This window comes from Thermobia domestica, chromosome 12 (genome assembly GCF_964235325.1).
Source record: "Thermobia domestica chromosome 12, izTheDome1.hap1.1, whole genome shotgun sequence".
Classification (NCBI taxonomy): Eukaryota; Metazoa; Arthropoda; class Insecta; order Zygentoma; family Lepismatidae; genus Thermobia; species Thermobia domestica.
The window spans coordinates 224,044,094-224,051,606 of NC_137465.1; the positions used below are offsets into that span (position 1 = coordinate 224,044,094).

Here is a 7,513-nt window from a genome sequence, read left to right on the forward strand (position 1 = left end):
ATTTCTTTCTTTTATTGTTCAAAAATGCCTTGTAACTTTCCCCTTCGGCCAAATATAATGAGAAACCTGATACCTAATGGGAAATAACTGAACTATTCTTGGTAACTGAAAAAATAGAAGATCCAGACAAATGCATTTATTATGGATTCCATTTTTTTCCTTTGTTTCATGCAAGTCTGAAAACCGTTGAAGTATCAATTTGCGGACCTAAAGACATTGTTTTTGTTCTGATAATATTCACTGTGTAGAAATGTTCAAACTTGTGACGTCGGGTAGGGCAGCTTCATGGATCGCAGACAAAGTTTCTGTGACCGACCCTCCCTAAAGTTTCTGTGATCCTCCACAAGTAAAATGAAATGAAATCTTTAAGTTTTACGTCCCACGGTTATGCCGGTTAGGCTCAGGGAGACGGTGATTATGAGAAATGAATGAAATGATGGAATGAAGAAAGTGGGAGGAAACGGGAGAACCCCGAGAAAACCCACGAGCATGGTGTTTGTCCACCACAAAGTCCACACGGCGCGAGCTGGGATCGAACCAGGGACCCTAAGCGCCGGAGGTGAACGCTCTACCACTGAGCCATCGCGCCCTCTCCACCAGTAGGTAAAATAGTAGAAACAGATAAGTGTTAAACATATAGAGGTTGATTCAGTTATATTGAGCCGAATTCAATGTGGAACTGTACTTTGTATGCGCAACCCATTGCCGTAAGATTGCCACGAAGTAACATTGGGTGATATCAATAAAACGGAGAAGTTACTCATTACGCCCAATTTTGAAGTAGTTACTCGCATTGGTATCAATAAAAAGAGAACTGAGCACTAGTCGTCTCGGCTGACCTCGGAGAAGCCCCGCCCTTTTGAAGTAACCACACCTCTATTCTCGAGCCGAGTAACTACTATGCGTTTGATATCAATAAAAATCAAAGACTCCTCTGTGATGCTAGTAACTTCTCCAAATTTGTGGAGCAAGCTAAATAGGTGACTCCGTGCGAAATATGGCAGAGTATATGATTGTTTTACTACGTAGAAAAACTTATAAACTGCATAGAAATGTTGGAAATGGAGATTACAAAAAGCATTATAAGTTTATGAAAGAAAATATAGTGATTAGCACAACATTTTTTAAGGAGAATCAACCGAAATTCGGGGTGGTGGACTACGTAATGATGAAAAGGGTTTTCTTCAAGGGCGCCGATCCTGTGAGGGCCCGGGCCCCCCAAAGCTCATGTGGGCCCCTATTGTATTTATGAATATACAATATTTGGCATAATTAGAGTACAATTTGTCTTAAAATCCCGATATATATACCTTCTGCATCTGAATGCCCTCCCCCCCCCCAATTTACAGAGAAATCGGTGCCCTTGGTTTTCTTGCGTTACGTGAGTGATCCGGGATTCAAGGTCGGAATGTCAGGGGATTCTAGTGTGGCTCAAAGTACTGTCTATGACTACCTGAAAATGGATTGTTTCCGTAAGTGTGCGTAATATACAAACAGCAAAGGCAGAGTGGCAAGAACAATATACATTTCCGGGTGCTATCGGAGCACTTGACTATACACAAGTGGCATTAAAGAAACCTAGTATTTTGGAGAGTAATACGTTAATAGGAAGAGCTATTTCGTGGCTAAGCGGTTAGCGTACATGCCTTTGGCATAGGAGACCCGCGTTCGATTCCCGGCAGGAGCTCATGTGGTTTGGATTCCACGTTAATCAGTGGATTCTGTCTCATATAGGCACGCTACTGAAAAGGACGTTAAACTAATAATCAACTCAACTCAACGTTGATAGAAAGGGTGTATACATGAGAATGTATTTTGTTTATGTCAAGGCGAAAGGGGACACGTATGGTGTGGAATAGGGATGGCCAAAATTTTCCGGAATCCGGAATCCGGAAATTTTGTTTTCCGGAATCGGAAAATTTACTTTCCGGAATTCGGAAAAAATCCGGAATTCGGAAAAATTCCGGATTTCGGAAAAATTCCGGAATTCAGAAAAATTCCGGAATTCGGAAAAATTCCGGAATTCGGAAAAAATCCGGAATTCGGAAAAAATCCGGAATTCGGAAAAATTCCGGATTTCGGAAAAATTCCGGAATTCGGAAAAATTCCGGATTTCGGAAAAATTCCGGAATTCGGAAAAATTCCGGAATTCAGAAAAATTCCGGAATTCGGAAAAAATCCGGAATTCGGAAAAAATCCGGATTTCGGAAAAATTCCGGATTTCGGAAAAATTCCGGAATTCAGAAAAAATCCGGATTTCGGAAAAATTCCGGATTTCGGAAAAATTCCGGAATTCGGAAAAATTCCGGATTTCGGAAAATATCCGGATTTTGGAAAAATTCCGACATTCGGAAAAAATCCGGAATTTTTCCGATTTTACTGGATAAAAATTCTGGAATTGGCCATCCCTAGCTAGTAGCTGTTAAAAGAAAAACACAATAATGAATATATATACTGTATTAGTTTCTTGTAGTTGGATATGTCTTTATCACTTACGTAGACAATTGCTGCTGCAGTTATTTACTGCTTTATGAGGAAGGTCTTATTTTCACACACAAAAAAGTCGCCGGTATGTCTGAAACATTATCGCGTTCCCACCTGCAGCTGCTCCAAAGCACTGCAAACTACTTTTTAACCAGACGAAAGGCAGTGAAGGAAAAGAAATATCAACAAATATTGTAATAACATTCGCTTATTGTCAACATACCTATGTACAGTAAATACAAATTTATAATTTTTCACTTTACGAAGTATACAATGTAACTGTTCAATAATTAACATAAGTAGACATTCATTAATTTATATTAATATAATAATTAATAAAACTAATAAGCGGGTGATTGATGACTCAGTGGTAGAGTTTTCATCTATGGTATTCTAACCCAGGACATGTGGGTTTTGGATGGCTAATTTTGTGTTCGAAAATTTTCCCGGTGGTACTCTTGGTTCCCTTTCTTGTATTTGTTCCATCATCACTCATTAAAGAATTTAGTTTATCGAAACTCTATAGCCATATATTCATTCTGTCCGTCAGTGAAACAAACAGTCTCAAGAACTATCTGATGGATTACCATCAATTTTGCCCACGATGTACAGAGTCAATAGTTAAGAATCGAGTTCCCTGAAGAATGTAATATTCAAACCGGAAGCGGTACAAATCAACCATTTCCTGTTTTAACGTTAATCATTATATAGTAAATATGGTAATAGATAGCGAGAAGCGGTTTCCAGTAATCGACATATATAACATTCATGTAGATAGAATGTTACCCAATTTGTGCATCTGCTGAAAATAATGAGCTTATGTTAGGTATTTACAGAACACTTTCCGCTTTAGAAAATGCGTGCTTGGTAAAGAATGTAGAGAATTAGCTGAGTCAGGCACGTAGCTAGAATATGGTAATACGAAGGGGGGTCTGTCACGAAATACTGTGGTTAATTACCTGGGGCTCAATCATTCTAAAATATTTTATTGACAACATATATTGGTTCGTTTAGAGAAGATTTCTAATGAGGGGATGATATGAAATACTGTGGTTACACACCAGGGGCTCGATCAATCTAAATATTTACTGACAACATGCCCATATTGATTGGTTAGGACAATAAAATGAGGATATGTTAGTAAGTATTTTAATAAGAAGCTATGAAGAAATCTCGAGCAAAAGAATATAAAAAAGTATTGAAAAAGATAGTCTTCCGAGGTCATTCGAACGGTGTCGAGAATTTTGCGCCTGGGAAATTTGCGCCCTACCTCAAGAACAGGGAAAATTGCGCCTGCGATGTACCTCCACCGGGAAGTTTGAGCCCTGCGAAATAAAAGAACCTATTCGAGCTTACGCATTTGCTCGGAGGGGCTGACATTACAGCATAAACAATCCTCCCCCCCCCCACAGCCATGCCATTTGTGATTTATTTTCATTGTGGCTATATAAGGGGAGAATAAACTTCAATATAAGCCAAAATAACACAACGGATCAACGCAATCACTGCTTCTTCCAGAGATGATTTTGGGGGAACCCTGGCCTCCCCAGAGCTCTCAGAGTGCCCCCTCAGAGACCAAAATAATACGTTTATAATATAATAATAAATAGAATAGTACCAGCACTGACCCCCCTCCGGAATACTAAGTGTGCCCCCCGGAACATTTTTTCTGAAAGAACGACTGAACGCAATTGTGTGTTTGAAGTGTAATTCCAGCAAGTAAACACATTGTACATAATTTTCTTGATAATATTACTGAACTGATTTTACATTCACTTTACATTTTCTTTTCTATATTTTGTGTCCTGAAAAGCCAAACAACTCGCAAGAATTGTGAACAGAAATATCTGGGTAGAGCCAAACAGCCTTTTGTAGATTAAATTATACTCTTTGATTATATTAATAAATAATTATATATCAGTCATTTATACTTTTATTGTAAATTTTGTAGTATAATGAAAAATTGTATTTGTATGGATTGCCCTTTAGTGAACTAAAATTGTATTTTTTTGATTTGTTCGGAATATTATAACGGATGGAGTAATTCACTGAGACGATGAGAGACAAGCCTAATTCAAGTGTGAGTGGAAGTTACTTTTCACAATACAGAAATAAGTTGAATTGTAGGGCGCAAACATCCCAGTGCAAATATATAGCCGGCGCATTTCCCCCTCTTTTTGGGGTAGGACGCAAACATCCCAGAGCAAATATATTGCGGGCGCATTTTTCCCTATTTTTGTGGTAGGGCGCAAATTTCCCGGGCGCAAAATTCTCGCATTCAAGGAAAATATAATGTCCGTGAAGTTGACAAGCCACTTATGTCAGACCCCAATTTCGACTTTAAACGTCGCTAGTGCTACGTTAGTGTTCGATAGTGACGCAAATTGTTAGTACTCCACAGATAAAGTGTGCTTTTTAAATCATGGATATAGGTCTTCTAACTGCATGCCAACACGCCCACTTCTAAGAATCATCTCAAAAATAAGGTTAACCATTAGAGTAAGTAAGTGCTCATTAGTGCCATTAATATTAACGTTAATACCTCCATCGTACGGCCCTTGGAGTAATAATATGACTTTAACAACTTTATACATCAGGCTCACCTTATTAAAATTAGCCAAATGAACATGATAACACCACGCGAACATAATGCGCAATGTGGATGTCCCCTGACGTGCCCAAGTTAGTTACTTTTTTTTTTTGCAACTATTGTTTATCTGTTATTTATTGCTAGTCTGCAGAGTAGTCCTTACATTAATATGCCATTGTCCTTGATAATCATTGCGTACAGTATTTACAAGCAGTTTGTTATCACTGTTAGAAGATATCAAAAAACAACAGATAAAATCTACCACTTAACGGTTCATATTTTTCTTTTACAGTACATCAACGATTGATAATAATAATAATAATAATAATAATACTATTCCAGCATAAAAGTTATCAATTGCATCACACTGGCAACAAGCGACGCATATTTTAACTTCATAAAAATTCGTTTCTCACGGTTTTCTGGAGAACTACATATGATAACATCTTCATTATGTCAAGTTGTTTATCTCAGTGTGATATATGTCTTACCTCTGGACAATATCATAGTAAAACAAAAATTAAATATTAGGAGTACATCGTACTTTTGGACTACATCTCATTAACCATGGGAAGATTGAGTAGTGTATACTTTAGGATGTAAGTTTCAGCTTAACTTGCATCATACATTCTTAGGATTACAAAAAGGAAATTTGTTCGTTTGCATTTGAACAAAATTCTTAGGATTACAAAAAGAAAAAAATATTTTTTCCGAATTCCGGAATTTTTCCGAATTACGGAATTTCCCCGATTTTACTTTCCGGATTCCGGAAAGTAAAAATTCCGGAATTGGCCATCCCTAATTGAGATTGAAAGTTGTTTATTTATTGTATTCCTTAAACTTCAGCTCCCGGCACGAATAAGCAATCCAAAGAATTACTTGCAGACCCGAGTAAGCAGTAGAAGTATGAAACAATAACGTTAGAGGCTTATGCTAGTGATGGTATAAAGCAGTGATCCGCAACCGGGTTATATGCCGGTTAGGCTAAAGGAGACGGTGAGTATGAGAAATGAATGAAGAAAGTGGGAGGAAACGGGATAACCCCGAGAAAACCCACGAGCACGGTGTTTGTCCACCACAAAGTCCACACGGCGCGAGCTGGGATCGAACCAGGGACCGCAAGCACCGGAGGTGAAGCTCTACCACTGAGCCACCGCGCCCCCATTTAGTAATTTAGTAATTTATGTTGTGCCGCGAGGAGCAAAAGGTTGCGGATCACTGGTGAAAATAACTCGCAACAACTAATCAGTTTTAATGTCAAGGAACGAAAGGAAAACAAACAAGATTGAAAATTGCTTGAAACAAAATAGATTGAAGAACTAATAATAATATATGTGGATTTTACATCTTTGGGTATACATTGTCGCTGGATAAAGGTTTGTTGAACGTTACAGCTTTCGACCCGGGTGCTCAACGGTTTGAGTACATCGGGCCAGTTGTGGAGCTGGGCATCAATTTAGGGGAAAAAATGAAAATACAGCGGCGTTTGGAAGCTTCAGATTTTACAAATGTGTTAACTTTTTTTCACTAAAATTAGATACCAAAAAAATAAGTTTTCTAGTCGGAAATACACAGTAATAAGTAGTTGTAATATAAATTCAAAATTTTATTGCTTTTCCATTTATATGGAAATTTTGAGAATATCCTTGTGGCCCGTGCACTAGGATTTGGGCATGTCTGGCTTATCATTAAATTAAATGTCTCTGTTGTATTAAGCGTAGTTCGGGACATGTATAAGGGATCAACGAATTTAAGAAAGGCTATCAACCTCGTGCCTATATATTAAAGAAAGCTGACGGAACAGTTCTCACGGACACAGATAGCATCTTAAATAGATGGAAAGATTTCTTTGACGAATTGCTTAACACGCAGCCAAAAACTAATGTGCATGGAGAAAGGGAAATACACACCGCAGAACCATATATCCCAGAACCTAGCCGAATAGAAGTAGAAATCGCTATAAAGAAATTAAAGAAACACAATCTCCGGGTGTAGAGGAAATTCCGTCTGAGCTATTTTTAGCTGGAGGCGAAAAGTTGTGGAACAAGATACACAAACTCATTCTCCTTAACTGGAACAAGGAAGAATTGCCACGAGAATGGAAAGAATCAATCATTGTTCCAATTCACAAGAAAGGCGACAAACCCGACTGTAACAATTATCGAGGCATTTCTCTTCTGTCAACATCCTATAAAATCCTCTCAAACATTCTATTAGCAAGATTGACCCCATACGCAGATTAAATTATTGGAGATTATCAGTGCAGATTTAGACGAAATCGATCAACTATCGACCAAATATTTATCATTCGCCAAATTCTCGAAAAAAAGTGGGAATACAATACCCCGGCACATCAACTCTTTATTGATTTTAGAAAGGCTGACGACTGGGTTAGGAGAGAAACATTGCACAACATTCTTACAGAATTTGGAATACCAA

The 7,513-nt window shown here is 38.1% G+C and overlaps 1 non-coding gene across 1 annotated transcript; it reads right to left on the bottom strand.

Annotated features, from left to right (window-relative positions):
- Positions 1-517: 517 nt before the first annotated feature.
- Positions 518-589, bottom strand: TRNAR-CCG (transfer RNA arginine (anticodon CCG)). The gene has a single exon. It is a non-coding gene; the product is annotated as a tRNA-Arg (tRNA).
- Positions 590-7,513: the final 6,924 nt, after the last annotated feature.